Here is a 19,728-nt window from a genome sequence, read left to right as displayed (position 1 = left end):
TTTTCTGCTTCTTATAACAGAATACCTGAAACTGGGCAATTTATAAAAAACAGAATTTATTTTTTACAGGCTTGGAGGCTGGGAAGCCCAAGGTCCAAGGGGCACATCTGGCGAGGGCCTTCTTCTCGGTGGGAGCTCTTGGCAGAGTCCCAAGGTGGTGCGAGGCACCACATGGTAAGAGCTGGGGAAAGCACACAAACATGCCCGCTTGCTTTCCTTATAAAGCCCCCAGTCTACTCCCTGATAACCCATTAAACTATTAACTCATTAATCTGTGAATGGATTAATCCATTTATGAAGATCTAGTCCTCACCATCCAATCACCTCCTATTTTTCAAATACCATATTGGGGATTAAGTTCCCATATGAGCTGGGGGAACATTCAGACTACAAAACTAGTCTTAACTTTTTTCAACTTGGTATATAGTAATACGTTTTTCATATGCTATTGCTCTTCAAACATTTTTAGTCTATGAGTTTTCCCATAATTTTTCATGTAGCTAAGCAATGAGGGTTTCCAAACTCCTCCTCTTCCTCATACCTTTGTTCCTATAACCCCCACCGTACCTTATCTCTGCATTTCTCGTAAGGAGGGGCCATAACTGAATCATAACTTTGCTCCACATTGCGGCTTCAAACCTACCCACCCAGAGCTCAGCTGTTGTTTTTCAATCCCTCGTAATTACCCTATAGTCATATTACAATAAAACACTTGTCATTTTATTACTTTTATTTCTGTTATTTACTTTTAGTTTGAGTTAGTGTGGTTTGAGCAGCTAAAGGAAGTGCCACCGGTAGAAGTAATTCATGCATATAATTAATGATTCAAACAATTACACTTCCTCTTATGCATTCTTTGTGGTCTACACAGAAATTTACCGGTGTCAAAAGGCCCGAGTTCATGATCCAGTTCTGGTATTTATCAGACAGGTAATCTTTGACAATCACCTAATCTCCCCTAACCTTAATTACCACTTCTAAAATAATACCCAGCCTATCCATCTATCCTCTAAAGTCCTGCCTTGTCTATTTCAGGGATTTTTGTGAGGATAAAATTATCAAGCAAATCTACAAAGGCTTTGTAAGAAATGCTAAAGTATTTAGAAACAGTAGATATCTAAGTATTCAGAGTATGAAAGGGATCACAGAGATTATCCTGTCCAACTGGGTTATTTCACAGATGGGAAACTAAAAACCAGAAAGATTAAATAATTTGTTCATAGTTACCAAAGTGTTTGGCAAAACCAGGTTTCCTGGTTCTTAGACCAGTGCTTTTTTAACCTCAGAAAACTCTTCCTAGACAGTCTACTTTTCAGCTTGCTCAAATTTATCTTCACAGCGTCATGGTTTGTTGTTGTGAAGAACATAACCATAAGGGCTAAGTGTTTTCTAAGCACCAACTGTCCAGAGTATAAATAAATATATAAGTATGGAAAGAGTTAGACAATTTACAGAAAATGTACAAGGATTATAGGTGGCTTAGAATTGTATTTGGCATTATTTGAAATTTGTCGGGAAATCGTTCTTTCCCACTAAGGTGCAGATTTTGTTAAACTGTCAACAACCAGAATATACATCAAACTTGTATAGATCAGCCCTTAGTTCAAGAGCAATTAATGACCAATAAAAGTTGCCAATAATGCAATCATTTTTCAACTGATTTATTTATAAGATGTTAAAACAGTAAAACAGATTAACAGTGGAATAATCTGGTCTAAAGCCCAAATCAACATTGACCTGAAAATTTAGACTTGCAGGATAATGACATAATACGTAGATGAAATAAATGACAAATTAATTTATTTATTGTGGTGGGTGTTGGAAGAATGTCGTCTTTGACACTGGGCTGAATCTACTCTTGAGTCCATTCAAACAGATCTAACCAATGGGATATAAGAAGGTAAAAAGGTTGACGAGGCTTGGAACCCATAAATCCAAGATTTTGGAACTGTTCTGATAGCAAAAGTCTTCACTGTGTACCACATTGAATTCAAACTTTTTATTTGAGTAGATTATATGAGGAAGTATTACTGGGTTTGAATCAAAGAGAAAACCGCAGTCTACAAAGTTCAAGGTAATTGTCTTAGAAAGACAAAATTGAGAAAGCCTCCAAAATTTCTGTCAGTCTAGGACCTTCATTATCTCATACTCCAGAGTTTCCTGCTGTCCTCAGTGAAGGTTTGAATGGCCAGATCCAGGATTTTGTAAATATTTTTATAGACAACAAATTTATAATAAAACTAAAAATTATTGAGTGCCCAGATGGCTTATTCTGAGTTTGAACCTCCAGCTGGCTAACTAATCATGGAAGTTTAAACATGAGAAGGTTGAAGTCAGTTTTAGGTTGTTATTGATCTGCTTTTTGATATGTGAGGCAAGTTTCAGGAAATAATAAGAAGTTGAAATCTTGTGATTTTCAACCAGAACATTTAATTTTTTTTCCTAAGAAATTTTCCCCAAATATAAAAGCAATATGATCATACTTTATCAATTATGGAGGTTATATTCCCGAACAGTACCGTGGCTGGCAAGACTACTATTACTAAGATCACGATCACAAAGAATACATGTAGTTAGGAGAAAAATGCATGCCATAAAAATATTATATGTGTCTTTAGCTCAGCAAGTAAAAGTAGAAGGCACCTACTTTTAAAATAAACCAGATTTGTTGGCATTAAATACTCCAGTAGGTCACCATTTTCCTGAGTCACCTTTATCATTATTTAGGAAAAATGGCTAAAGTAGTTTCTCACATTAGCATCATGTTATCAGACTGTGACTCTATACAATGCTTTTGAATCAGCCCTTTCTGTCTTGAAATTTACTGTTTCTTTTGCTTATGGTTTCCTCAGCTTCTTGCAAGTCTCAGCAAATGCTCGTGTAACACTCAGGCTTTTTACAAAGACTCTCACTACTTAAGTGTTGAAGGGAGGAGGCGGGAGTCTGGTCCTGAAGGCACATACAGAGAGGGTGGGGCAGAAAGCAAAGCTCCCCATGATCTACCTTTCCTTTGAGCTGAGCAATGCTTCCACAGAGAGAACAGAATGAGCCACATGTTCACATGAGTCAATCACAGCTTTTTTTTTTTTTTTTAAATCTCAAAGCTCGTAGCTCTAATCCCTTCCAGATTCTAAGTCAGAATAGATCCAAGGAGGTAGAAGATGTTTTGATTCTCAACTTTATTACCAGTAAAAGTAGTTTTGACGGGCTCTCTCATGAGACCTCTTCCCTGCCTCCATCCTAGTCCTACTCACTGTGAATTGGAAATAAAGAGCCCTATGTGAATGGCCAACCTGACTTTTCTACCCAGTAGCAGGGTGAGAAGCTGCCTCTGAGAGGGTAGAGGCCTATCAGGGCCTGTGGGAGGCGGAACACACCTGCCGGTTTACTGATTAGAACCTGGAAGCACAGGGAGCCCACAGTGCCTGGGGGAGGGGGCCAGGAACGACGATAAGTGCTGGCCTGAAGCACCATTTCCTTACTCCATGCAGCCTTGTGATCATCAGGCTCTCCTCTTCTCACTAGTGAAAGAGATATCTGTTCTTGCCTTAGGGAAGAGCAAAGAGAAGATGAAGAGAAAGAGAGAAAGAAAGTAAATGCAGTGCCTCTGGGAGAGCAGAGCGCAATTCCTCTTATCATTCAAATATTAAAGAGAAAGGGTTTGAAACTCCCTCTTCAACCAAACCCACAATAGCTGGAAAAAGAGAAAACCACTAGTATTTGGGATGTGACTCCACCTTTTTACCTGTATTTTGTTTTATCAGACAGTATTGATTTCAAAGTCCAGTTATGCTTACCACTCAGCTCGGAAACAACTACTCAAGATTTAGAGTAAGGGGATATCAGTCACTGTCTCTACAGTCCAGAATATCCACCCTGATGATGATAGTGAGCAAAGTGTTTGTTTTTGTATCAACCTCTCATTTTAAATAGGTAATGCCGAGTCTAAAGGTAAATGTAAATGTTTTTCTTAGATTTCTACCAGCAATATTTTGTTCTATTTATTGATGTGTTTAGAGAAAAGTATTCTATTTAAGTTGACATGCTCTCCCTAGAAGGCTAACCCATAAAAACAAAATAAAACACACACACACACACACACACACACACACACACACACAAAACTTCCATTCTTTGATGCCAACAAGGTTTTCAGTAGCTCCTGCACCAATTCTAATAATAATAATATGTAATAATACTTTCTACCACAGGTATTGGATATAGTAATATTTGATAACAAAGAGGACAACCAGATTACAGCTGAACATTTTAACAGGTAATGCATGCCCTGGAAGGAGAGATAATAGTATAGAAATAGAGGATATTTAACATAGTAGGTGATCAGATTAAGCGGCACAGAACAGATTCTCATTGCACAGAGGGAAGAGTAACAGTTACCTTGATCTGGTAATCAAAGTGGTGGTCAGTTTCTTGAGCCAAAACTTTCAACATGAGCAAATGGGTTTTTTTAATACCAAGTCTTTCTCAGACACATCTATTAAAAACACATTGAACAACCCAGCAAGAAAATGGGCAAAAGATTTGAACAGACATTTCACAAAAGAAGACATACAGATGGCCAAATAAGCACATGAAAAGAAGCTTAACGTCATTAATCATCAGAGAAATGTAACTTAAAACCACAATGAAATACCACTACACATCCATTAGAAAGGCTAAACTTTAAAAAAAAAACTGACTATGCCAAGTGAAAATGAAGCTGTAGAGCAACTAGAAAACTCATGCTCTTGGTGGGAATGCAATAGGGTGCAGTGACTTTGGAAACCAGTTTGGCAATTTTTTAAAAAGTTCAACATAGGTCATTACATTCCTAGGTATCTATTTACCCAAGAGAAATGAAAACATATGCCTGCATAAAGACTGGTATTTATTATTTATTACAGGCTTATTTGTAATAGTCAAAAACAACCTTTTGTTTATCAATATATGAACAGATAAACTGTGGTACACCCATATCATGGAATACTAGTGAGCAATAAAAAGGAACAGATCATTGATGCTCACCACATCATGGATAAATCTTAAAATAAAGAAAAGAGCACATACTGTATATTCCGTTTACACAGAAGTCCAGAAAATGTTTATTAATCTATGATAAGAGAAAACAGATCAGGTGTTCTCTCTCTGGGGAAGGGGTTGGTGACAGGGAGGGATTACCAAAGGGAGAAGGAAACTTTTGAGACTGATGTGAATATTCATTATCTTGAATGTGGTATGTACATATGTTAAGACTGACCAAATTGTACTTTTTAAATGTGTGTTGTTTGTTATACTTCAATTATACTATAATTAAATTGGAAAAAACCCCACACATTGAAAAACATAACACTTTAGGATTTTTAGATTTAGATCTTTTCCTTGCCCCATTCCAGGAGAGGAATCTTTGTTACTTAGGAGGCACATACCAAGGAAGTTACAATGCTTAGAGAATTGTATCATGAACCTTATGCAGCCTACAGTTAACTAAAACTATAGCTGAGAAGGCTGGCGGTTAGCTCAGTTGGTTAGATCATGGTAGTGTTAACACCATGGTCCAGGATTCCATCCCTCTACGGGTCAGCAAAAAAAAAAAAAAAAAAAAAAAAAAAGTATCCCTTTCTTCATTGGATAAAGGAAAAACAAAAAGCAAAAAAGCTATAGCTGATGGTTGAAAGATCTGACCTTTTCTGATAAAATGCAGATAGCTAGATATTGGTGGTAGGAAAGTTATTTATTCAAACATATGGCTTAGCCATACAAGATGGGTTATCATATATTATTGTGTGAGAGCTGAATGGGGTCCTAAGTGGGTACGATAAACCCTTAGCTCAAAGAGGTGACATCAGTAGTCCTGTTATCAGATTGGGTGGATATGGTCAAATTATGAGATAGTTCTATAAATTCCATCAAAAGAAGAATGAAATTTATCTATTACTTGACGAAGCTCCTGAATTCCTAGATTCATTTACTCACTGCAGAGCCAGGCTTCTCAGCACTATCATTCAAATTCTTTTCTGGCTTTCAAACTTTTTTAAAGCAAAATCTCACTCAAAACACCCTCCTCAATCATCACCCCTGATATGGATAAAAGCAGAATTTTTAAGATCATATATTTATTTTATGTTTACTTTTTAATCCTATAATCAATTAGAATAATGTAACTAGAGAATAATGACCACAAGAGTTGCCACATAGGGTTGCTGGTGATAAATCAGCTTCAGCATCCATTTCTATACCTTGTTCAGATTGTAGTATCTTCAGAAATTCCAGATTTACATAGACAAGCAGTTTCAAATGGTACTTTTTAAATTAGTGCCCATTGAAAACTGAGTACATTCTTCAATTAAATTGATCCTGAAGTTTGAGAGGATAGTAACAAATGTTTGCTTTCTAAGTTGAATCACTAATGATATCTAACTATTGATTTCATTCCTTACCAAAAAAGTAAGTCAAAAATCACAAAAATTTACAATAAATATTAAAATGATCTATTATGAAAGTATCACAATTTGATATGCTGTGCCTTTACTTGTTATTTTACAACTTTTACTCTATGATATACACACATAAAATAGTCACACCCATGCTTTACCTGACATTTCACAATGGTGCACACATGTTGTAACAGTGTTTTTGCTTGTACAATTTTATGTGTTCAGACATGCAAAAACCTAACTTAAAATTGAGGAGAAATAAAAAGCTGAGTCAGAATAGAGTCAATAACCAGTGAAGAAATACAAGAAGTTCTAATATACTATTCCAGATATCAAGAGCTTCATCAAGTAATAATTAAATTTTATTCTTCCTTTGATAGAGCTTATAGAACTATTTGATAATTTGACCATCCACCAAGTCTGATAACAGGACTACTGATGTCACCTCTTTGGGGTAAGGGTTTATTGTACCAACTTAGGACTCCATTTGTGCTCTCCTACAATAGTATGTCTTGTGTGGCTGACTAAGCCATATGTCTGAATAAGTTGTGGGAGTCAGAATCTAAGGTGACCCCCAAAGATCTATGACTTTGTGTAATCTCCTACCCATTGAGTGTGAGAAGAAACTTTAAATTACTTTTAACCCATAGAATATGACAAAAGTGATGGGCTGTTAACTCTTGTGATTACATTATAACAGCTGGCAATGGCGAAAGCATTTTGCAGTCTCTGATTAGCTGGCTTTAAGTTAATCAAAGGGAGATTACCATGAGTGGGCCTGATTTAACCAGATGAACCCTTTAAGAAAGGGTGTAGAGATAGAAGCCAGAGACTCTTCCCGCTGTTCATGAGGAAACAACCAACCAAGAGTTCTACAGCTGCAAGGAATGCACTTTGCTAACAACCACATGAGCTTGGAAGAAGATTCTAAGCCTCAGATAAAACTCTAGCCCCCATCAACCTCTGGAATACACCCAAGAGCAGAGGATCCAGAGGTAGGAACATTAGAAGAGGATCCAGCGAAGCCATGCCCACACTAATGACCCACAGAAATTGTGTGATAATAAGTGTGTGTTGTGTAAGTTGCTAAATTTGTGTCAATTTATTATCCAGCAATAGAAAACTAACACAGATGCTTCACTCCCAGGCAAATGAATACTGTGAACAGTTCAGTGCTATCATTTAGTGCTAAATTTTTCCCTAAGTTCAGAATTATTGCTGAGAGCAATCTCTGAAACTCAGATCAGCTACGGAAAAAACAATTTGAAGACCCATTCAAAATTATCTATTAAGAACCTGAGGAAAACAATAAACTGCTTGCTAAACTCTATGCAGAAATGAGTTAAGCCTGCAGCATAAAATGGCCTTCAATAAATTAAAAGTTGATTTATAACATATTTGAGTGTGTTTTATTATCATTTTTTAGATTATATACTTAAATATTTATAAATTTCAGAGGTTAAAAAAATGTAACTTTACAATGGAGGAGCTTAGCAGACACCATATTAATCAAGTGAGCAAAGTTAATATCACCGGTAATGGGACAAATTGAAATCCTGTGTCAAATGACAGGATGTAATGAGAGTAATACAGTATTGTTTCTGAGTTGTTCCTGCCAAAGATGTGCATAACTTGAATAGAATCACGAGGAAACATTAGACAAACCCAAACTGAAGGACATTCAACAAAATAACTGATCAGTAAAATCCTAAAACTTCAAGGTCATGAAAGTCAACAAAAGACTGAAGAACTGTTCCACAATTAAAGGAGACTAAAAGTACATGACGACTGAAGGTACTGTATAATTCTGGACTAGTTCATTTTGCTATAAAGGACATTGTTGGGACAATTGGCAGAGCTAGAATGAGGTCCAAGGATCGTAGTAATATATCAGTGTTAATTGCTTGATCTTGATGGTTGTTATTACAGTTATTATGAAGGAGAGTGTCCTTATTTGTAAGAATTACGGCTAGGATTATAGGACATCATATTAGCAACTTTACTTTAAAATGGTAAGGAAAGAGATGTTCTTGTGGTTTTTCTGGAAGTTTGAGATTGTTTTAAAATAAAAAATAAAGGGCCGAGCCCATGGCGCACTCGGTAGAGTGCGGCGCTGGGAGAGCAGCGACGCTCCCCCCGCGGGTTCGGATCCTATGTAGGAATGGCCGGTGCACTCACTGGCTGAGTACCGGTCACGAAAAAGACAATAAATAAATAAATAAATAAAAATAAAAACCCTAAAACTTGGACTTTTAAAAAATATATGGGGAAACCTTAAAGTAATTCCTATTAAGCACTATTTTAAGTCTCTGTTTTGCTTTTTCTCCAAAAAAATCACAATGTTAAATAAAACTATCCCTTCTCTATACAGCAATCATACACTTTTTCTGTTCATTTTAAGAACTGTGAAATTTATCATTTTTTACTTGTGGTTTCACTAATCACTTAATTTTTTCATTTGTGATAGATCATGCTTTGCATAATCACAGACTTTGAAAAGTTAGCAGAAGGTATTTGCTAAAATAAGTACAAATTTCTCTTTTATACTTTCATGCAACCATTAATTTTTCATTTTTCCCTTAAATTAGTTTGGTATTTTTTCCTTATGCATCCTCAAGTGCTATTTATTATTCAGAATTGGTTAATTACAGTATTCTACAAGTTGCAGTGATTAATAGCAAATCCACTATATAAATGTTATTTTAGTGTAAACTACAAAAAAGTATACAGTTGGAAAACCATTTTTCTGACCTAAGTTTAGATGCTTAAAAAAATTATAATCTTAACTTTTTAAATTTTACTAGATTTATATAAAATTATATGTAATTACTATAGACAAACTGCATGTTTAGAAACATTTGTGAAGGTTTCTGTTCATATGTCTTTTAAAGAAAAATATTTCTCATTAAACTTTTGGACATTAATCTTTTCATTCATTCTTGTTTTCATGAAACACCTGTATTGATATAATTACTGCCTGATTAACAGGTGGAGGAGATGCGTAAGGGAAAAGAATGAGGGCAGAATTCTCACCTAAAGCACAAGCTTTGCTCTCTTGCTCTCTCTCTTTCACCCCTGAGGCTGCTGCTCTAATATCTGGCTCTGTAGTCACTGAGCCTACAAAAACTCTCATTTTCTAGGCACAGCTCACCTTCTTCAACTAGTACTTTTCTTTTCTCTGCACCAAGCAATCAGACTTGCAAGTGAATACTGTGAGCAGTTCAGGGCTAAACATTTTAAGTTCAGAGTTATAGCTGAGAGCAATTTCTGAAACTCAGACCAGCTAAAGAGAAGAATATAACATAGAGTCCTTCAAAACTATATACTTAGAATCTGAAGAACAGTAATTATAGGCTGAAAACGTTAACTTAAGGAGTTACAGCACACCAGACAACACTGACCCAAACAGTCACAAAGCCCACCCAAGGAATAATTAGCTAACTTGTGCAAAAGTTAAAATTACACATAAACAAAGGTAAAGCTGAACTTCACCACAGCGTGTCATCAAAAGAGCCCAGGTTTTAAAACCAGATAGACTTTGGCTCAACTCCAGCTTTATTATTTACCAGTTGGGTAAACTCTGATGGGTAATTTAACCTCTCAATGCCTGAGTATACATGTGTAAACTGAAGATAATAATATCTACTTTGCGTGGGGTTGTGATGATTAGACATTATGCACACAAAATGTCCAACACAAGGGTGGGCATGTAACGGGCACTCGGGAAAAAAATGATAATTATTCTTAATATCATAAGGTTGTGAGTGAAGGTACAAAAAAGAAAGTCACATTTCAATTTTTAAAAATTGTTATATTTTTATTAAAATAATACAAGCACATGGTTCAAAAAGTGAAGTAATACTCAGAAGTATATAAAGAAAATATGCAGTACCTGGCCCCATCTCTCTCTATTTTTCAATCCCAGTCCCCAGAGGCAGCACATCCTGCTTTTTTAAAGCTGCTTCCTCTAGTGTAGGTTCACTTTCTCAATTTTTGGTTAAATCACTCAAACATCACTACATACTACAAAATATCACAGTATTATGACCATGATTATATATCCTTTTCCCCCTGAAGTTAATAATGACCTCTTTTAAAAATTTTATTAGTGTTCTATGTAATTGTCATTGATTTTTTTCACATCTTCCAAGAGCTTTTTAATATAATTTTCTGAATAGCCATCAGCATTCATAACCAATCCTCTTCTCTCCCTCCCCCCCAGAAATGTGCCTCCTGGAACCTCTGTCCTTTGCCTCCATCCTGAAATATTGCTCTCTGGACCTGTTGCCCAGCCAAGAGCTCCTTTCCCCATAACCCTGGGGATTCTCTTGTCTCTCTCCTGTATCGGAATACCCCTTTCCTAGATCTCCCATCTTTCTCAATCTCGTTTTACTTCTATATGTTGGTAGAGCACATTCTTCAGCAGCTTCCTAGGAAAAAGTATTTGAGAAATACATTTTTGAGACCTACTTTGCAGTTCTGAAAATAATTGTCGACTGGATGTAGAATTCTAGTTGGAAAATAATTTTAAAAAAATTTTTAAAGATGTTCTTTCTTTGCCTTTTAGCTTTCAGTATGGTTGAGAAATTGAATGATATTCTTACTGCCGTCTTTCATATATGAATTTTCTTCTCTCTGGAAACTTTGAGAACCTTTTTTTTTACCTGTGATGTTCTGAAATCTCATAATGCTGTATCTAGGGGTGAGGTTGTGTTTTCTTCATTACACTGGGGGCCTTTCAATCTGGAGACTCATGCCTTAAACAATTCCTTAATTTATTTTTTTTGGAAGTTATTACTCTCTGCTTTGTCTATTCTTTATATATGAAACTCTTATTTGTCAAATAGTGGACCTTCTACTTTGATCATATTTTTAAATCTTTTTCTGGGAGATTTTCTTAATTTTCTAACACTTCTATTGATTTAAAAAGTCTTCTATCATAGTTACATTTCTAAGAGCTCTTTCTTGTGCTCTGTTCCTCTTTAATATTGTCTTATTCATTCTGAAACATCATTTGAGTATGTTAACATCTGAGTAATGTTATATTAATTAGATTCTTTAAAAGTTTCTTTTTTTCATTGTCTCTGTTTCTTCCAAGTTATTTTTTTGCCACTGGATTTTTTTTTTTTTTTTTTGCTCTGTTTTTGCATGCTTGGGTCTTTTCTCAAATGTCTGGAGATCCTAGGCTGTCTATATTAGGACGAGAAAGCTGTTTGGAAGCTCTATTTCTATAGTAAGGAAAGATCTTAAGAATATCTTGAAGGAATAAAGAAATGGTATGATCCACAGAAAGCAGGGCATTTGTGTACTTGGAAAAAAGACTTGGGGAAAAGTGCTGAAAAGTTATTAGTGTCCTTTGAGAAAAATCCATCTTATTTAAAAAGTGCAAGAAAGAGAATAGGAAAAAAACAATATGCTCAGGCCAACGTGGTGGAGCATTTGAAATGTGATCAGTTGAAGGATCTTATCTGATTAAGGGACAGTGAGAAGATACTGTAAGAACCTAAGAATGGGGCGTTCTGATCAAAATGATAGTGAGAAACAACATTTGGAAGTGAGTTAAGGACAGGTTGTTGTGGTAAGGAATTTAGTGATGATTTAATGCTAGTTCAAGGGAGAGAGGTGAGGCAATAGCCTGGGCATTGTGCTATTTCTGTGAGGGTGAAAATTACATATAGCATGATCTGCCCTGTGGTTATGCAGACAAGACCAAATACCAAAGTATCAGTGAGTAAAAGGAATATTAAAATTAGCCATCCTGATTGTCTCTCTTATTTCTACAATCTGATTATCCAAGCAGAAGACATGCAAAAAGTTCCACCTGTAACCCCATCCCCCTCCAATTCAGGCGTATCTTGAAAGATTAAGCAGCATATGCTCTAAAATGATATTTCTTTGGTAAAGAAAATTTACGTATTCTCATGATGGTCACTAGAAGCTCACATTTCAAAGTATGTTCAGAGATTATTTCCTTATCTCAACTGCTTCATGGTAAAGCAAGATTAGGTTAAAAACTAGACCTAAATAAAATTATATTGCTTTTAAATCATGTCATTGACTTTCTCTGTGTGCCCCTCCCCCCTCCTGCAATATACACCCTAGTGAAATATCAAAACTCTATTCACTTTACTGAAATATTGTAGCAATATCTTGTCCTTCTGTCTTATTGAACCATTCAGATCTTACAATCTGGTTCTTCTTAGTGTTCACTTATCTGGATATTTTCCAAACTTGTCAGGAAAAAAAAAAAAAAACAATCCAATAACATATGATTTTGAAACATAACTTTTAAAAGAACAATTTTCAGCACTCACAAATGATACTACTGTTAGAGGGGAGTATCTACTTTCTACTCATGTTTTTAGAGTTTTTTGGGGGTTTTGTCCCCTTCTTCTTTACGCTGGCGTCTTGTCCCAATCCCCTGAAGAGAGAGAGAGTAAATGGTGAATTTTGGAAAGAACAGGCTATTGGTAGCCAAACCTCTACCTCTTCTCTTCCTTTTTGGCATTTTCCTGCCTGCCCAGCCCATTTGTTCTTGATTACTTTTGTCCATGTTATAAAGTATAAGAGTTAAGGCCAGGCCCCCCAGAAGTGAAGGGAGAGACCATAGGCAGTCTAGTCATAATCAAGTAGGTTAGTTCTTTAAGTTTTGAAGTTCAGTGACAAGCCCTTTCAGCTCTCACACTATGTTCCATCCTCTAACCTAGCCTTTCTCAATGATAAAGGAGTTATTTTGGATGTCATTTTTCTTATTCCTTTTCTTATTTCTTAATAAATTCACTACTCAGGGGGGATAGAAGGGTACTAGTCTTTGGGCCCACTCAAGACCTCAAGTGTAGCCCATGAGCATGGTTCTCATTTGCATCTGGAACTCTGCTGTAGGGTATCTATAGTAGGATAATCTCACCAATGCTGCCTAAGCCACATTGTCACCAGAGGGCAGGAGTCAGTGCCTGTGGCTGAACCTGGTGAGTAAGTGACATTGTTGAGGGAGAGCATGTAGAATGAGAAGACAAGGCACTCAAAAATGGATTGTAGAAGAACACCATTATCTGAGAAATTATCTAAGAAAGTATCGTAAGATGGCCAAGGAAAGAAATAATTTCAAGATGTACGGGGTCACCAAAGACAAATATTAATTTCTCAGGAAGAAAAAATTTCATTGTGAGAGTGCAAATTAGGGCACTGTTTCTCAAACTTGAGAAAAATAGGTATACCTTTTATAAGAATAAAATTATTGAAGACCCTTCCAGTGTTGAGTTAAATGATTGTTCTGAGGTTACTTAAATATGTGATGTGAAAACATAAAACTAGTGTTAACCTTATTATGCTTATAGCTCTTATGTAATTATAGAAACTGAACAAATTTATAAGTTAAATACAAGTAAAATGATCAAATAAATAGTTAAATGAAATCAATTTTTTATTATGAAACCAAATTATTGATCCCAAAATTAACATGGTACAAATTACCGCTAATTAGATAATTGATTTTGGCCTATAGATACCACTGTGTTCTTCAATTGACTAATTTTTTCCACCATTTTTCTCTGATTGAGTGATGGCAAAACTTTCATTCAGTGTGCTCTGAAGTTATTTGGTCTTATTGTTCACATATTATATCGGCTTCTGTTCCTTTATCATTAGTTAATGTCATTCAAAGTAGCACTTTTTGTTACCAACTAGATAAAACTAGGGCAGTGAAATAAGGTGGCATGATCCAAATACCACAGCCAATTATATGCTTATTTTAGGGCTTTTTATTATTATTAAAAAAAAAAGTTACTGTTAAATAAAAATTTCATGTTCAAAGCTTGTGGTACAGAATTGGCAAATGGTCCACATCTGTGGATCTCAGTTGTAGAAACACTGATCATGGCACTCCTTCCCATTTGTTACTCCACTCTAAAGAGAACAGTTGCTAAAAAATGATCAATTTCAAAGATACCTTATTGGAGCACACTTTCTGAAGCTAGAGCTTTCATTGTGCCAAGCAAGGGACAGCCCAAGCAGAGACTGTCTCTTGAAATGCTTTTCCTTCCATCAGGGTGTGAAAGGGAGACCACTCCTGGTCTTTCACTACTAGGAGGAAAGCTTACTGACCACCGTCCCTTGTTCTCTCTACACAGCTCTCCAACGACCTCCTTTACTCTTCACAATCTCTTACACAGGGGTCTCAAGCTTGGGAGCTACTTGAATTTCAGCAAGATTTATACAATTCATTGAGGGAAGGAGTGGCATTCTAGCAAAGAATGTATTCTGCTGCAGGTATCCATAAAACAAACAGTGGTTTAATCAAAAAATGGTCTAGTTTCTCAGATCAAAAGAAGTCTGGAAATAAATAGTTGCGAGACTCGGTTCAGATGCTCAAATAATGTCTCTGAGGCTCTCTATCTTCTGTTTCTGCTATTCTTAGGGTGTTGGCTTTTTATTTTTGTGTTCTTTGCTTCATAGTTATAAGATGACTGTCACAGCTTCAGAAATTATGACCATGTTCCAGCAGGAGCAAAGGAAAGAGGATAGTGCCAATCACGTCTTTTATTTTTTAGATAAAAAAGTAAATGCTTTCCCATAACCACTCCCACTTCTCCCCTGTTCTCATCTAAGCTAGAATGAGAGATTATTTACATGTTCTAGTTTCTGCAGTAAAGGTAGGCAAGGGAGACTCAGGTTGGTAATGAGTGTAGGATTATACCAACCGTTGTGTTTGCCGTAGATGTCAAGAGAAAACAACTGTTGCTGCAATCCTCCACTCCAGATGATAGATTTCCAAGCTATGTGATAATGGTAACAGATGCCTGGAGATAAGCAATCGAGTACAATTGTGTACAACTGTACAATGCAACAAACTTGTTGCAGAGTCGAGGTAGGGTTGAGATGTAAGTCTGAAAGTGTTTCAGAACAAGATCATCAGGCCAAATCATGAGCTCTCTATCAGTTTTTTAAGCTGCGCTAAAATGTATCACAGATTAATGGTAAATTAGAAATTAGCAATGCCCAAAAGAAAATACTCTAAGAATTTGTAGATTTCGAAGTAAGCAAAAAGGCATCAAAATATTTGCATGTATATATAATCTTAGAGATTAGGAGTCAGATCATTTGAAGTCAAATGAGAAGAAACATAAATACAGATGAATATTTGAATTCAGGAATAGTTGTTTAAAAATAGTCTCATTTTGTGATTGTCTTTTATAACCTACATCCTATAACATTTTTGAGGAACTGATGAACAGTTCAAGTTTCAAGCTGTTATGGAAGAGACCAAAGAAAGCATTATAACTGTCTTGTAATCCTATATGTTCATAAAATAAATTTAAGTCTAATATTAATTAAGATTAGGTCAAGTTTATTGTTAAATGACTCTTGAGGTATGAAAACTTATCAAGATTTTCTAAGAGTAGAAGAATTGTTATGGAGGGAAGTATTTTCTGATTGCCTCAGTTACCACTCCTCCCCCACTTGTGAAAAGCAGCCATAGTCAGCCGTCATCTCTGTAAAAAAGAAAAACTTTAGACAAATTAAGTTAAACAGAGTTTAACTGAGCAAAGAACGATTTGGAAATAGGGCAGCAGCCAGAACCAGAAAAGGTTCAGAGCGATTTGGGAGCTGCCTTGTGGTCGGCTAAGATTTACAGACAGAGAAAGGAAAGTGATGTACAGTAAACAGAAGTGACATACAGAAACAGCTGGATTGGTTACAGCTGGGTATTCGCCTTATTTGAACATGGTTTGAACAGTTGGCTGCCTGTGATTGGCTGAGACTTGGCTACTTGTTACAAGAGCAGGTTCCTGTCTACTTGTATATCAAGTGAGGCTACAGTTACGTCTGAAGAAATTTTCAGGCCAAAGTTAACAATTCCCCTCTTTTGCCAACCTCTCAAAATTGTAAATTAACTTATTTGGCCTCAAATCCCACTGGGAAATAGCAGAAAAGTAGGTTTTATAAGGTGGGAACAAGGAAATAATGATGTTTTTAAAAACTGATTTGTTAACATCAGGTTGCTTTTTTGTTAGGGTTAGAGCAGAGGAGACTTCCTTATTATGCTGGGATCTCTTGTTCTTAGGAGAAAAACAAAAACTAGTCTGTTTTGGGATCTATCTACTTTCTTAAAGTTTCAGTTTGATTATGTGGCACTTAGCATGAGTGACTCCATTTTGGTTTGGTCTGATCTATTGGAGGTTAGTACAGGAACTCAGTTCAAAACAATGGCCTCCCGTAATTATTATTATTATTTTTTGATGTCTCTGATGGATCATGTGTCCTACATTCTGGTGTTTTGCAGCCAGAATTACCGTTAAAAACCAGTGTTTATCATATTCAGTGGTATCTTAGGGCTCAGAAACCTAAGATGATTTCCTTTCTACTGGATCACTGTGTTTTTTACTTTTAGGGAGTTAAATCAAATAAGCATTTCTCTATCCTTTAATCCTGATCATTTTACTTATCACTAATGTAACAACTATCAGAAATTTTTAAAATATCAAACACTTCTTAATTGATTTCCCTTGATTCAAAATTTACCTCTTCTTGTTTTCTCCTGCTTTTCAAGTAATTAACTCTTCACTTTTTAATTTAAACTGTGCAGTACAAGATTCCTCTGTAGTCATTCCAAGTGGAAGGTTATAAAAACATTTTTTTTTTTTTTTAATTTATACTGCACATACTTGAATGTGTCGTTCGGCCTTCTGACATGCTGTGCCAGCAGCATTTCGTTTTAGGGTGAACAGTAGTTGGACCAACTCAGTGAATCATAAAACCTGCTAATTAGAGCTGGAAAATGTTTTTTCTTTGGCTGTGTCCTCACTCTATTTAATATCTTGATAAATTCTGACCTTACTGTTTGAACTCTGTAAGAAAAGGAAAACTGATGCCCCTGTTATCCCCTGAAGTTCTTTAGAAAAAGCAAGGTTTTCCAATATTTAAATCCTTCTTTCATTGAGTATTTTATCACACTCAGATATTCAAATTCAGACTAAATGTTTTTCAATGAAACATCCAGATCTCAAAATCACTTATCTCCTCTAACAGTTAAGTTTCATTCATTCCCTGTTGTTCTATTTTTCTAATAAAAAAACAAATTAACACCTATTTTTCTTGCAGGCTTTTTTTTTTTTTTTTTTTTTTTTTAATGGCTTAACCTCAGCTTTACCTGGTAAACAATAAAGGGAAAAATATTTGAAAGAATGGATAGTCTTCCAGGAGTGGCAGTTGGTGTTTTGGCACCTGCCTTTACACCTGGGAGGTAGAGATCATTATGCTCTATTGTTTGCATAATGGACCAGATTTCATACATAATCCTCTCATATTTTGTCTTTCACTTATTCCATAAGATAAGCCAGGAAGACCTTTCCCATTGTAAGAGAGACAAAAATTGAAAAATGAGGTCACAACTTTACTGCTTCAAAAATAAAATGTTGCTATGCTTCTTTGAGGACTTTTCTGGAATTATAAGTTTTTTTCCCTAGAATTGTAGGTTTATTATTTGTCCAGTACTTTAAGGGAAACAAAGGAGCCTGTCTCCTAGGTTTTCAGCATCTATTCTTAATACTTTTAGGATCACAATCTAGTCCCCGTGGGAATTTATTGTTTCCTTCATTGGAATGTTTTCTTCTTTTAGCAGGAGAATAAATAAATGCCTTTTTTTTTTTTTTTGTACTTTAACCTATGGTATCTCAGCAGAAAAATTCAAGTGTGAGCAAAGAACTCTTGAAATGCCTAAATAAGATTTTTCCTAACAGAGGGAACATTAAACTAAATCTACTGGGATTTAGTAAATGAAATCTGGTGGTAGAAGTAAAAATAATAACTTTAAATTTGTGTTATTTATTCCTTTAAACATAATTTTATATCCACTACATCATTTGATAGCCTTCTTAGTCCCAGCATGGAAAGTTAAAAGTTTCCAAAGTATAACTTTTCCCATCTTTGTCTCAATTACTGTTTCTACTTAATTTTTTGCTTATTTTTACTCCTTGGTTATAATTAGGTGTGAAAATCAGGGCACTCTCTCTTACAGAGTGCTTGTCATCCAAACTTTGATCTCATTTTTCTCTGACTTTTATTCCTTCATCTCATCCTGAAATGCTGGTTTTCCTTAAGATTCAGTTCTTGATCCTCTTTATTTTATTTTTAGTATTATTATTGTTAACTATGGATACTCTTCCTTGGAGATCTTATTTACTGGCAAGGTCTCCTTCAATTGACACGTTCACAAATGACTTCTAAATGTACATTTTCAGTATTGACCTCTTTCCTGAGAACTTCACTTGAACTTCCAACTCTTGGCTGCGCACATTTCCAGATAGATTTCCTGTAGGAAGCTATAATTTACTGTATCTCAAACAAGGACATTAACAGAAGTTTAAGGTCAGGCTCAGAGATCGACAAGTTTGTGTGTATGTGTTAATGTTTGCATATGTTGCAAAGACAAATCAAATAAATTCTAATTTTCCACTACTTTATATTAACTTTTTCTGTGCATTAAACTTGGTCTTCAATTTTTAGGCCCTGTGTGTACAGAAGACCAAGACAGTTTATCATCAGTCTGATAAAATGTGCTTTATATTTTTCAGTCTTCCGAACATTTCATAACATATCATCTTGAATATTGATAGCACATTTCTATAAATGTTAAGCAACATATAGAAAACGTGCTTCTCTAAAACTTACATCATTTCCTTAATCAAGTTTCCATTATCCCCTAAAATCACTCCTGAATGATGAGTTGGCCAACCGAAATGAATGTGACAGTGGGTTAAGTTGGATTTTCAACAAACCAAGTCAAAGGCCATTGAGTTTTGGGTTAGACAATAAATCCAAATTAAGCAAGGATCCCAAGAAATTTGGTAAATTCTCGATGGATTTGGGGATTCTCTAAGGAGAATCTAGATGTAAACCCCGTATGACTGGAGGTAAATATTTCAAATTATTGTTTCCCTTACCATACCCTTACAAAGTTCTAGGAGAACTATCAATGGCTCTGAAGTCAGGCTCTGGAGGACGATGATATTCATCTAATAGACACTGCCTTATTCCTTCAACCCGAGCTCCCTGGCAAGCCTTGGTGTAGAGAGGCTGCAAAGGGGGAATCTACTATTTCGTTAAATGAGTGGCCGAGTTAGTGAATATAAAATATAAAATCCGTTTTGTTTGTTGTTTATTCATTGGGAAGCAAACATAGGTTAAATAACAATGGGGGAGGTTAATCCTAGTTGGAGCACAGTAGCCGCTGACACCCTGACATTTCCTCACTAGTGGCTCGGTCCCAACCGGCCTTCCGGGTTCCGCGCGCCCC

Source organism: Cynocephalus volans, chromosome 13 (genome assembly GCF_027409185.1).
Source record: "Cynocephalus volans isolate mCynVol1 chromosome 13, mCynVol1.pri, whole genome shotgun sequence".
NCBI lineage: Eukaryota > Metazoa > Chordata > Mammalia > Dermoptera > Cynocephalidae > Cynocephalus > Cynocephalus volans.
Note: the sequence above shows the minus strand (reverse complement) of the source record.